General features: G+C 37.7%; 1 long non-coding RNA gene across 5 annotated transcripts in view; it reads right to left on the bottom strand.

Moving 5' to 3' along the window:
* LOC118896650 overlaps positions 1–13,735 on the bottom strand; it is a 127,638-nt gene that overhangs the window by 99,752 nt on the left and 14,151 nt on the right. For all 5 annotated transcript variants that reach the window (XR_005020232.1, XR_005020230.1, XR_005020229.1 and 2 more), the window contains exons 2-3: positions 11,054–11,098; positions 8,723–8,834 (exon numbers count right to left, since the gene is read on the bottom strand). This is a non-coding gene — a long non-coding RNA (uncharacterized LOC118896650). The remainder of the gene's footprint in view (positions 1–8,722; positions 8,835–11,053; positions 11,099–13,735) is intronic.

The following is a 13,735-nucleotide window of genomic DNA, read 5'->3' as shown; positions in this document are numbered from 1 at the left end:
TGAGAATGGGAGGAAGTTGTTTTAGATAGGATGGCCAGAGAAAACATCTCCAAAAAGTGATATTGGAGAGTGAGAGTGAAATTTGAGAATGAGCAGACATTTGAGGAACTGGAAGAAGAACCTAGTGGAATGGCCTGGAGGTTAAAAATAAGAGGGCTCGGCAGACTGAAGGAACAAAAAGAAGTAGATTTGGAGGATAGTGAGCAAAGGAGAGAGTGGTGTGAGATGGGGGATAGAGAAGTTGGCAAGAGCTAGATGATACAGTTAGAAGAGAAAAGTTTTGGCTAGAATAAGGGATGGGCCCAGTAGTCTAAGAACTGATTTGAGATAATACACTGTTTTTATAGTTGGAAACTGGAAGATAAATTATGAGGGACTGAAAGTTCTGCCTAAGCAGCAGAGTTACATTGTGAAGAGTTTACTAAGGAACTTTCTTAAAGCAGAGATGGACATATGAGGCAGACCACTGGTACCAGGTCGTGGTGTTCAAGTGAGTTTCTGAAGAGCCTGGGGTTAAAAATCAACCTCAGGACAAAGCACTGCAGTCCAAAAGAGTGGTGGTAATAGCCAGAGAGTTTTTTCTTGGGATGATGAAACTGTTCTACAAAAGACAGTAGGGCAGGATGGTGAGTCACCCTGCGTAGGCTGGGTCACCCATAATGTGGGTGAGCCTGAAAGGCACATGAATAGTAGGACGAAAAAAGCTCAGAAAACAACATGCTCTCCGTGCTTCTGCCATTTACTGGGAAAACATGTTCCAAGTAGCTGCTGGTGTCAGAATGAAGAGTCATGTGAAGCCAACCTGACCCAAACCTGACTGTAAGCAAGCTGAGCAGATCCGCAGAAAACTTGCAGACTTGTGAGCAAATCAAATGCTTTCTAATGTAGGTCACTGAGATTTGGGTTGGGTGTTACACAGCATTATCACAGTGGGAACCACATTAATAACTAGTTGGTCCAGCCAAACTAGAACACACATTGTCGGTAATCCAGTAATCCATAGTAATCTAGTGTTTCCACTAAATTAGCCTGCTATTCATCTATGCATTCATCACATATTTATCATAGATTTAATACGGAAAACAGAACACAATGACGACAACAACAACAATAAAACCCAGACTATGGTGTCTGCCTTCACAAAGAGCCTATTTCTAGTGAGGGAAGCTGACAAAAACAAGTCAATCCAAACCTAATCTAGTCACAAACTCTTATAATAGCACACATGCACTTCTGAGAGAGAATAATGGACGGGGGGAAGGACAGGAGATGACGACCTTGGTGGTGGCCAGGGTGGGGCTCTTCGTGGTGCCGGTGGAGCTGAGCAAGCACATCTTTCTCTCGCTCCAATGGTCTCAGATAACGGTTTCATTTTTTTCATTTTGCTAAATTTATGTAGTGTCAACCCAACTGTATGCCTTTGCTCTAGGCTAACTAGCTGTCCGTGGTCTGCATTCTCTGTGTTCAGAGAGCTAGTGAGTTGTTTTGCAAGTTCGTAGAGAAAGGCTGAAAAAGGCTTCATGCTCCCTTTTCCGAAGGGAGCAATGACTTTCACTAGAACAACAAACTTAGGTCCTAGGCTGTGAATGAAATTGGATTTCTCTCAGGTGAGAGGTATTCTGTATATGGAAAGCAAAGAGAAAAATATGGTTTTAGCAATACTGTAGGGACTGTGGTCAGCACTGAGCTTATAAAGGCCTTTGTTTTCCATGTTTTCATTGGCCCCATGAGAAGCCTGGAGCAGCTCACACACCCATCTGTATCCATATTAGTGGGACTGCAAAGTGCTGACACAGAATTGCAGATCAGGGCCTGTGGCTTGCCAGGGTAAACTTGTGTAATGCACTGTACATCCCTCCTAACAACAGTGGTTCTTTTGTCACTTAAACAGAGGCTATTAGAACACGAATCATTAAAAAGAGCTTTAGAAAAACAGGCAACATTTTCCAATATTGTGGCTTTAGGCGATCCCCATAAAGTATCAGAAGCTCCGGAAGAAGTGAAGCATTTCATGAATAACTAGAAGTAGATTCAGAATCATAATTTGAATTGATTAGAAGCAAGTAATATTTTAAAATATAATTTCTTAATGTCAAAAGAAGCCTATTATTATGGAGAATTGGATGAATATTATCCAGAATATTTCTTTTTTGAATATATGTAAACAACAGAAAAGAATACTTTCAAATTTTAAACTGGTCTGGGAATCTTTAGCTTACTGATAAAATACAAATTCAAAGAAGATGCTTTAGGATTTTTCTTATTTTTGATACATAAAGCAGTGCAATTGTAGGAATAAGTATGGGAAAAAGTCCTTATTCCACTATCCAGAGAAAGATCTGTTTAACATTTTAATGCCTGTTTCTGCTAACATTTTTCTCACAAATAAAGTACACGTAATTTTGCTTCATGCATTTTCTTTCACTTTTGTTATTCCTTAGGAAGGAGCACGGGTTGGCAAACTATGGGCCAAATCTGGTGCACTGTCTGTTTCAGTGGAACACAGACACTCTCATTAACTTTCAGAATTGTCTATGGCTGCTGTCACGCTATAGGGGCAGAACTGAGTATTTGCAACAGAGTCTATGCGGCCCACAAAGCCTAAAATATTTGCTCTCCAGCCCTTTCCAGAAACAGTTTACCAACTCCAAGGATAGACTATTAGAGTCATATGTGAACAACATTTTCAGGCTCTTGTAAACATATACGAAAAGTTTATGTATCCATGGACATTTTCCTCAGCATTTGTCTGAAGAGACTACTGTTTGGTTGTCTGTAACCTACTATATATATATATTCAATATATTATATATGATCATATATAATTTTGGAATTTAATAGAATAGTATTGTATCTCTTTTATGCTTTAATTTTTATTTATTTGAGTAGCAGTGGGACAAAATATTGGGTTGGCCAGAAATGCCTTTGGTTTTTAAGTAAAAATAAAGACACATTTTTCATTTTCACCAAGAATTTCATTGAACAATGTATTCACCCTTTTGTTCCACTACCTTCTGCCATTTTTCAGGCAACTTCATAATTCCATCTTCCCGAAACTTTTTATCTTTTTGAGCAAAGAACTGTTCCAGGTGCCTTTTACAGTCTTCCAGGGAATTGAAATTTTTTCCATTAAGAGAATTTTGTAAAGACCTAAATAAATGGAAATCCAAACATGCAATGTCTGGTGAATATGGCGGATGAATCAGAACTCCCCAGCCAAGCTGTAACAGCTTTTGCCTGGTCATCAAAGAAACATGAGGTCTTGAGTTATCCTGATGGAAGATTATACGTTTTCTGTCGACTAATTCTGGATGCTTTTCATCAAGTACTGCTTTCAGTGGTCTAACTGGGAGCAGTACTTGTTGGAATTAATCGTTTGGTTTTCCAGGAGCTCATAATAGAGGATTCCGTTCCAATCCCACCATATACACATCACCTTCTTTGGATGAAGACCGGCCTTTGGTGTGGTGGGTGGTGGCTCATTTCACTTGCCCCATGATCTCTTTCATTCCACATTTTTGTACAGTATCCACTTTTCATCGCCCATCACAATTTGTTTTTAAAAAGGGAACGTTTTCATTATGTTTAAGTAGAGGATCACATGGGGAAATACGGTCAGGAAGGTTTTTTTTGCTTAACTTATGTGGAACCCAAACATCAAAGTGATGAACATACCGAGCTGGTGCAAATGATTTTCAGTGCTTGATTTGGATATTCTGAGTATGTTGGCTATCTCCCGCGTGGTATAATGTTGATTGTTCTCAATTAATGTCTCTATTTGATCGCTATCAACTTCAACTGGTCTACCTGAACGTGGAGCATCGTCCAGTGAGAAATCTCCAGCACGAAACTTTGCAAACCACTTTTGACATGTTCGGTCAGTCATAGCACCTTCTTCATATGCTGCACAAATCTCTTTTAGCATTTCGGTTGTGTTTTTACCTTTCTTGAAATAATAAAGCATAACGTGCCGAAAATGTTGCTTTTTTCCTTCCATATTCAATATTAAAATGGCTACACAAAAATTCACCAATTTTGATGTCTTTTTTTTTAAATGCACGCTGATATGACAGCTGTCACATACAATCTAACAAAATTGTTTTGAATGAAGTTAAAGACAACTAAGTGCTACTAGAGCCATCTTATGGGAAAAAACGAATGAACCTTTTGGCCAACCCAATAATTTCCCACTGTTTTTAAAGCACTTTTATTTCCTCTTTTCTCAATTGCCTTCTCATGGCTTTTGCCCATTTTGAAACAGAGGTATTCTTTAAAAAGTAAATCTGTAAGCCTCCATATCAGTTTAGAATATCAATCCTTGTTTATTGTTTTCACTTTGAATATGTTTTTTCAGGTTTTATCTTTTCCTTTGAGAGAACTATTTTGAAACTTGTAAGTTATTTAATCTACATAAAATTTGCTCTGTGAGTTCTTTCAAAGCTTCTGAGTTTTAAATTTCTCTAGTATATCATGTTTAGGAAGTATCTTATTTTTTTTAATAAAAATTATTATTTTAATGAAAAAGGATTTATACTTAAATTTATCAAATGCCTTTTCAGTATCTGCTGATTTTTTTAAATAGATTTTTTTGGGAACAGTTTTGGGCTTACAGAAAAATTGAGATGATAGTTCAAAGAGTTCCCATAAACCCCACACTCAGTTTCTCCAGTAATAATATCTTACATTAGAATTGTACATTTATTACAATTAACAAACAAATATTGGTACATTATTATTAACTAAAGTCTATATTTTATTTGCTTTCTTTAGCTTTTACCTAATATATTTTTTCTGTTTCAGGATCTCATCTGGAATGACACATTACATTTAGTTGTCATGCATCTTTGGCTCTTCTTGGTTGTGACAAGACTTGTGACAAATCAAGACTTTCCTTGATTTTGATGACTTTGACAGTTTTTAAGGAGTACTGATTAGATATTTTATAGAATGCCCTTCTATTAAAATTAGCCTGGTGTTGTTTTTCAGGGTTGGGCTGAGGTTATGGAATTTGGGAGGAAGACCACAGAAATAAAGTACCATTTTCATCACATCATATCAAGGTTACATACTATCAAATGACATATCACTGTTGATGTTGATCTTGATTACCTGGCCGGGGTCGTGTTTGTCAGGTTTGTTCACTGTCAAGCTACTCTTTTTTCCCCCTTTCCGTACTCTTTGGAAAGAAGTCACAATGTGCAGTCCACATTTAAGGAATGGGGGAAAAAAGTCAAATTCACAGAAACAGAAAAGTAGAAAAATAGTTGCCAGGGGTTGGGGGATGGGGACATAGAGAGAGACTGGTAAAAGGGTACAAACTTTCAGCTATAAGATGAGTAAGATTTGAGGCTCTAATGTAAAACATTGTGACTATGGTTGGTAGTACTAAATTGTATAACTGAAATTTGCTAAGAGAGTAGAACTTAAATGTTCTCACTAAAACCAGAAAATGATAAATACCTGAGGTGTTGGATGTATTAATTAACTAGATGGGGGGAATCCTTTCTCAGTGTATGTATATATCAAATCACCATGATGTACACTTTAAATATCTTTCAGTTTAAGATGTCAATTATACCTCAAAAAGGTGAAATTAAAAAAAAAATCTCAAAAGATTTAAAAATAATTAAAAAGGAATGTGGAGTTATTCTCCCCCTCCTTGAGGATGGAGTACTTACATAAATTGTTTGGAATTCTTCTGCATGGAAGACTTTACTTCCCCATTTATTTATTTATTCAATCATTTCTTTACATCAGTATGTACTTATGGCTATTTATTTTATACTTTGGTTATTTATTTTGTTGCTCAAATTGTTCCAGATTTGGCTACCGGGAGCTCTTTCAGTTGGGTCCTGTATCTCTTTGACATACTCCTCTCAATATAGGTGTTTTTTGATTAAAAAAAAAAACAAAAAGCTTTCTTAATTTCTGGCACTACAAGAAGCTCCAGGCTTATCTTGCATATTTCCTACCTCAGCACTAGAATCAGCCATTCCTCCAAAGAGCCCTGATTCCTTTAATTAGTCTCCTTTTATTAGAAACCAAGATCTGGTCACTAGGCATGGTTCTACTAGGTGTAGTTGCTTCTAGGGCCTCTCAGCTGACAGAGCAAGGTAATGTGTGTGTGCCTACTAAGCTGTATTTTACACACCTATATAAATATTTCTATATCTAACCACCTGTATCAAAAGTAACCTAAACATAAGTTCATACTTAGGTTTCCAACTCTAATTCATTACCCTTTGTACATTTAGCTTCCTCTTGCTAATCTGTATGCTCCCACTCCAGCAGTGAGAAACCTTGCTCCCACCATCTCCTTATTCCACCATACATGTAGAGCAGTATCAGAATTGTTAACCTAGGATTCTTGTGGAAACAACTTTATCAACTACAGTAGAGTGCTTATGTGCAATACCTTTCACTTCAAGTCTTAGAGACTCCACTCATTCCAAAGTTATTTGGTCTGTCCACTGATTTTTAACTCTTACTCTGCTGCATTTTCTACAGATTTACTTCCTGTTCCTGGTTGTCAGTCATGAAATTGACATGGTGATAAAGAGAGCAGGTGGTATAGGTGAGAGATTTTCAAATTTCTTGAGGTCATATAATATGTATGTGCATATATTTATAATAAAGCCTTAATCGAGCAGAAAAGCTGATATTAGATTGCAGATAACAAATGGTATGAAAAATGTTTATGTATAATGAATCCCACCAATATATGTAAAGAAGTTGTGGGCTTTATAATAAAATATTTCTCTTCCTTTAAATTTGTTGTTCTTAGCAAAATGAGTGCAACTTCTGTACCATTAACTTTCTGCTGCGGCTATTGCTTATATATTATATTGTAAAGATACATGTGGGATTTAGTCTCAGAAATTAGGTAATGCAAATGTCAAAACAAATATCACAGAAATCTCATGCTAAGTCATCTTATGAAATGCTCCACAGAATTCCAATCAACAGTTTGATTATCAGTGAAGTATCTGGCTTTCTTGAAGTAGTCCTCATATTAAAAATGTTAATAAGATTAACACAACATTGTAAATAAATTAAAGTTCAATAAAATTTTTAAAAATGTTAATAAGGAAAAGTGAGTGTATGTGATTCTGAGATAGCACATTTCGAAATCATCACCCCAAATTTCCTATCATCTCGTTTTGAAAGATAAAAATGCCACAAAGATAATAATTTAGAAAATGAAAGTGCAAAATCGTTTCAATTCCTCCTCTAGCCACCTCCTTGGATATAACCACAGTTAACACATGAGTTTATTTTTTTCTATCCATATACTATGATTGGTCTCATGATCCATTCATTTGCCTAAGTTTGAAACCACATTGATTCCATCAACAAACTCTATTCCCTACTAAATGACAGGTAATGGCTAAAAACTGATATAATAGTATCTTTGAGCAAATTATCAATGTGAATTTTTCTCAACTTTTCCCCATTGATTCATTATCTCAAATAGTTCATTAATTCTATCCTTTACCCATCCTCACTGACACTGCACAATCAGCTGTAGGTTAAGTCTCCAAAATGGTCTCCCATACTTCACCATCCCATCCTCAGCCTAATGCATCCTCCTCAGTATCTCCAGTGTAATCTTCCTGCAATAAAAACATAATTGTGTCTCTCTTCTACTTAAAAGTCTTTGATATTTGCTATGTTTTACCAAATTCAGTCCAAATTCCTTGAGAAGCTCTTAAGGCTGTACCAGAGCCTTTGGGACCCTAACTCACATCTCAGTCTCACCTCTGATTCCAGCCTGGATGCAATGGTAATTCTGGATTTGACTCATCTCAACAGAATCTCATCTCAGATGAACATGATGTGTTTTTCACTTTTTGCTCTAGGACTTTTCCAATGCCACAGCTGGGAATGGGATCCTACTTGTTAAGCTCACACATGGAGCTCCCCAATTTATGAAAGTTAGCTCTGAGGGAAATCCTCAATCCTTGAGGGATGAAAACCTATTGGTAAAAGCTTTCCCCAGGTGTTCTAGCAGACAGTTCTGAGACATTCTGAGCTGGTGTTCCTTAGACACCAGAATTAAGCCAGAGTGTCTCAAAGCTGTGATATGAAAAGTGTACTTTTCTCTAGACTTTTTCCCCTTCCCCCATTATCTCTGGTCCCCCACTTGTGCTCTGGGATTATCTCCTTGACAGAAGCTTTGCTTTTTGGTAGAATCAAAGCTAAGACATAGAGTACTAGACTCTCACTGGGGGTGAATTAGGATGAGAAGATGTCAGAAACTGAAGCTTTGGGCAATTTGAGATAGCTAAGGCTCTGGCAAGGTGTGGGTCAATCATCAGCATTCCTTGGTGTTCACACACCCACTGATGATAGTGAATGGCGATTTCAGCAACCATGGCCGGACAATAGCAAGATAGCCAACGGCTCAGCCTGCTCAAAGATGAAGGTCTGCATCATTCCACTAGGCTAGAAATCTAGACAATTATGTCTTATAACTTCAAGACCAGTTTCAGCAGTGAAGACTGCAGTTTACTGTATTAATCCTTATCTATTAAGTCACATGTAGAGATTGTGGCTGACCATCACCTTGAAGACTAGAGGCAGATGGGACTTATTACAGGGCATAGGTGTATCTGAGTGGTACAAAGGATATAGACTGTATGAATTTCTTCTGGATTCCTGACTCACATCCTCTTAGCCTTGTCTCTGATGTCAGTGCACATGTAGTGATAGTTTGGCTTACCTCATGCTGACATCTTTTTTCAAGTACTGGATGTTTTGCACTTTTGCCTTCAGGTTTTTCCAATGCCGTAGTTGCCTCTGGGAAGCCCTCTGTTTGAGCAGGCATGTTCAGTCTGGAAGTATATAGGAATTTATTTACCCCAAAGTAAATCTCAATTAATGAGGGATATGAGCTATAGATAAAAATCATCAATCTTCAGGTAAACGATTCCAAAAGGTATTCTACATCCTCTTTAGAAGATGTCCAGGCAGGACTGAGGGCCAGTTGTCTGCAATAGTGATTTTAATAATGAATCTGTGTATTTGCTTGTCCACTATTCCTCACTCTTCCCAGTCCCTCACTCCTGCTCCCTATTTACAAGTTTTTGCCTGAGGCACTACCTTTGAGAAAACTCAAGCTAAAAAAAGGTCCTTAAACCCCATTATGGCTCTATCCACTATTTTCTACCCTATTTTATGCTGTTTCTCCTTGCTGCTTCCCTGTTATATGCCAAAGAAATAAATGGAGAAGTAAAAGGGAGGAACCATCAGCAAAGAATTGAATAGAATTTCTACAAGGACTTAAGCTGCCAATTGAGAGGGTCCACTGAGTAGTCTAGAAAATGGTTAAAAATAGATTGTTTGGAAGTTTTTCTACATGTCTGTTTTTATCTCTACATCTGGTATACAGCCGTCCTCCTGAGATTTTTCTTTATTATCTTCACGTGCTGAAACTTCTCCTTGGAAGGTTTTAAATTTTTCAGTTCTCTTTTAAATAAACTAAAGGAAGAAGAAAGAAAACAGTTTTTATATTTACCCATATTTAACATTTCTATTGCTATTCACTCTTTAACTATGAGTTTCCATCTGATATAATTTTCTTCAATGTGAATAACTTCTTTTAGGGCAGACTTACTGGGTAATAACTTTTCTTTATTTCCATTCATCTCAAAAAGTCCATTTTCAAAGGCTATTTTTACTGATTATATAATGCTGGTTTGATAGATTTTTTGTTTTTCCTTTTTAAAAAAATTTTCCATGCTTATATATGTTCTACTGTGTTTGTCTCCATTGTGTCTGATGAGAAGCCAGGCATTACTTGTAGCATTCTTCTTCTGTATGTAATATGTTCTTTTCACTTTAGGTGCTTTCAAGATTTTTCATTTATATTTGGATTTCAGTAGTTTGATTGTGATGTGCTTAGGTATAGTTTCCTTTATACTTATCCTGCTTAAGGCTCATTGAGCTTTTTGGATATGTAGGTTAATATATTAAACACATTTGTAAATTTTAGGCCATCATTTCTTCAAATATTTTCTCCCTCATTCTCTCTGTCCTCTCCATGGAGGACTTCAATTATATGGATGTACACCTCTTGATATTATTCCATAGTCATGAAGGCACTGTTCAATTATTTTTCAATATTTTTTTCTTTTAGCAAATCGATCTTAAAGTTCTTTGCACTGCTCCCCACCCCCCGAAATCTATAATCTGTTTTTAAGTTCATTCAGGAATTTTTCACTCCAGATATTATACGTAGTAGTTCTAGAGTTTTCATTTTGTTCTTTTTTTAATAGCTTTTGTTTTCCTGTTGATACTCCACATCTGTTCACTCTTTACAGTCATAATCTCTCTTAAGTCTTTGAACATATTTATGATAGCTTCTGTAAAGTCCTTTTCTGCTAATTATGACACTGGGTCATTTCAGAGTTTGCTTTGTCTTGACTACTTTGTGTCTTGACTATAGGTCATATTTTCCTTTTTTCCTAGTTCCTAGTGTTTTTAAATTACATACAAAGCATTGAAGATAATTTGTTGTAGAGATTTTGGGGTCTGTTACAAAGGTCGACAAGAATGTTGATCTTGTTGTGGAAGCACAGCATCAGCTGAAATCAGTTGTTCAGCCTTTCAACAGTTGCTCTCTGCTGGGCTATTTGGAGTCTCCTCCATGTGTGCACAGTTAAGTGGTTAGCCAAGGATTTGAAAAGAGTTTATATGGAGATTCTGGAGCTTTCTCTGTGGTTTCCCCCTTTCAGGGCTTTCTCTTCAATATCCAGTCACTTTGGCATCCCTGAATTCCTTCTCTGACTCCTCAAGTCAGAAAGCCACCCTGCACCACATGGAGTAAGAAATGTCCTCTGAAGAAAAGCTTTATAAAGCTCACCCAATGCAATTGCCTTCATTCAAGGGTTGAACCACTTCCATCTTGGACTCCTTTTGGCTGTTCTCAAGTATATTCATGTAATTGTTGTTTTTTATACTGCTTCAAAGTTCATAATTGTTATCTGTGGGACAGTTAATACAGGTATTCAGCTATATCTAGAACTAGACTCTACTATTATAAAGCTCTTACCTTGTCACGTATTTCTTTAAAAAAACTTCAGTGGCTCTTCCTTGTCTGTAGAATAAAAACAGATTCATTAGACTGTTAGTCTAACAAATGCACGCTATTTAAAAAATTTTCCCCACAGCAGACCCCATATTCCAGCCAAACTGAACTGGTTTTCAAACATTCTGGTTCACTATGCTCCTTTACTCATACAATTCTTTAGAATAGCATTTCTCCTATATTTGCATGTCCAAATCCTGACTGTGTTTCAATATCTAACTCAAATGTCAACTCCTCCATGAAAGCTATCCTTACCTCTCCAGTTTGAAGTGACCTCATTTTCCACCAAACTGTCTTTTTATAGTTCATTCTTTCATTCATTTAATAAGTCACTCAGGTGTCAGAAGTCATAATGAGCACACAGGTTTAAAAGATGGATAAAACATAGTCCCTATCCAGGAGAAATCTCTGTTCCTATAGTGGCAGAGAAAGTCAAGTCAACAGGAAGGTGATAAGTGCTGCATGCAGAAGTTGCTGTGGGAAGCTTTGCAGTGCATCACAAAGCAGAGCTGAGAAACAGTATCTTAATAACTGGTGCACCTGCTTTGTGTGTGTGTGTGTGTGTGTGTGTGTGTGTGTGTGTGTGTGTGTTTTCTTCTGGTTGCACCGTGTGGCACGTGGAACTTCCCCGACCAGGAATCGAACCCGTGTCCCTTGCAGTGGAAGCATGGAGTCCTAACCACTGGACTGCCAGGGAATTCCCTTGTGGGAAGCTTTGAAGAGGGAAGGCCAACTCAGTCTAGGGTATTAGGGACAGCTCCTTGAGTCAAGTAATCCTAGACCTAACTCTTGAACAATGAATTATCTAGATTAGATACATGGACCAGGAGAGGAGAAACATTCCTGAAAGAGAAAACTACAAATTTGCAGGCAGAGAAGTAGGCATGAATATTGTATGCTTAGGGAAATGCAAATTATTTATATAACTTGCAAAATGTGCATCATGCATGAGTGGAAAAAATCTGGAGTCATCCTTTTTTCTTCTTTTTTTTCATCCTCCACCTCAAATCCCTCTGAAAGTACATTATCTTCTCTTTAATTCCCATGTTACCATCTTAGTCCAAATCACCATCAACTTTCAATGGACATCTGAAATACCCTAGTAACTGGTTTTCCTGCTTCTATTCTTGTGCCCTTAAACATCAGTTTTCAATCCATTGCCTAAGTGACCTTTGGAACATGTAAACAAGATGATGTTGCTCCCCTGCACATAATCATTCAATAGCTGCCCACTGCACTAAAAACAGAGCCCAAACACCTTGCCATGACCTCCTCGACCTCCTTGACATATCACAAGCTATGGGCACTACCTACTACTCTGACCTCATTTTTACACTTTTCTCTGCCTTAACGTGCTTCAGAAGTACTTGGCCTTTTCCTCAATTCTCAAACTCTTCAAGAGTCCCTCTACCAGAGGACCTTGACATTTGCTATTCCCCCTGCCTAGAATGTTCCCCTCCTAATCTTTACAGCTGGCTCCTTCTTGTCTTTAAATTCTTAGGAAAAATATCATCCCCTCAGAGGGGCCTTCACCTCCTCAGTCACATCCTTGCTTTAAATTGTTCAGATCACTTGTGATTATCTCAAATTATTTTATTTGGTTATTTAATATCTCTCTGCCAGCAGACAACATGCTTTTTACAAGCAGGGATGTACTGTATATTCTTCAACCTGCTCTGTGTCCTGGGAGGCTGACTTCTAACAGCTGTATCAGCTCGGCTCTCCTGCCCTCCAGCTTCCAATTGAGTTCATTTAAGCAGAGATCAGAGGGCAGGAGGAAAGGCTTAGTGGTAGCTGTGTTTTTCTACCAAAGGTCATAGCTTTTCAGGCAGTCCTCTCCTACAGCTCTTGGATTCATCACTATTTCCTCTCTCTGATGATTTAGGCCTATAGGTGATACATTTTGGCTACTTGGCTTCTCTTCTTAGCTGTTGCTAGACTCAGGATGCTTGTTTCCCCTAATGCTGTCCACATCCTTTACAAATAGACCCTTCATTAAACTCTTTAATTATCTGTTTCAAGTATGCCATCTATTTCTTTCTGGGACCTTGAATTTTGTTCTCTAAGGTATTGCTAGTATCTAACACAGAGTCTGGTACAGGTAATGATCAACACCTGTTTGTTGCATGGATGAATGATTGGACTCTTGTTCTGTAATCAGAATCTATTAAGCTGTAAGCTCCCTTAATATTTTAAAACGAGGATTCTATTTTTAAAACTTCTTGAAGAACTAAACTTCTTGAGAGCATAGTCTGTGTTTCATTTTAAATCTAAGCCTAAGATATGGTGAAAATGGGCATCTATTTTTTTTCTTTTTTTAAAAAAATATTTTTCTACTTCTTATACTTTATTTTAAAATTTTATTTGTTTTTTTATTATTTTTATTTTTTGGCTGCGTTGGGTCTTCGTTGCTGCGTGAGGGCTTTCTCTAGTTGCTGCGAGCTGGGGCTACTCTTCGTTGTGGTGCGTGGCTTCTCTTGTTGCAGAGCACAGGCTCTAGGCACGTGGGCTTCAGTAGTTGTGGCATGCGAGCTCAGTAGCTGTGGCTTGCGGGCTCTAGAGCACAGGCTCAGTAGTTGTCGTGCATGGGCTTAGGTGCTCTGCGGCATGTGGGATCTTCCCGGACCAGGGCTCGAACCCGTGTCT

Source organism: Balaenoptera musculus, chromosome 6 (assembly GCF_009873245.2).
Source record: "Balaenoptera musculus isolate JJ_BM4_2016_0621 chromosome 6, mBalMus1.pri.v3, whole genome shotgun sequence".
NCBI classification, from domain to species: Eukaryota; Metazoa; Chordata; class Mammalia; order Artiodactyla; family Balaenopteridae; genus Balaenoptera; species Balaenoptera musculus.
This window is presented reverse-complemented; position numbering and strand designations above follow the sequence as displayed.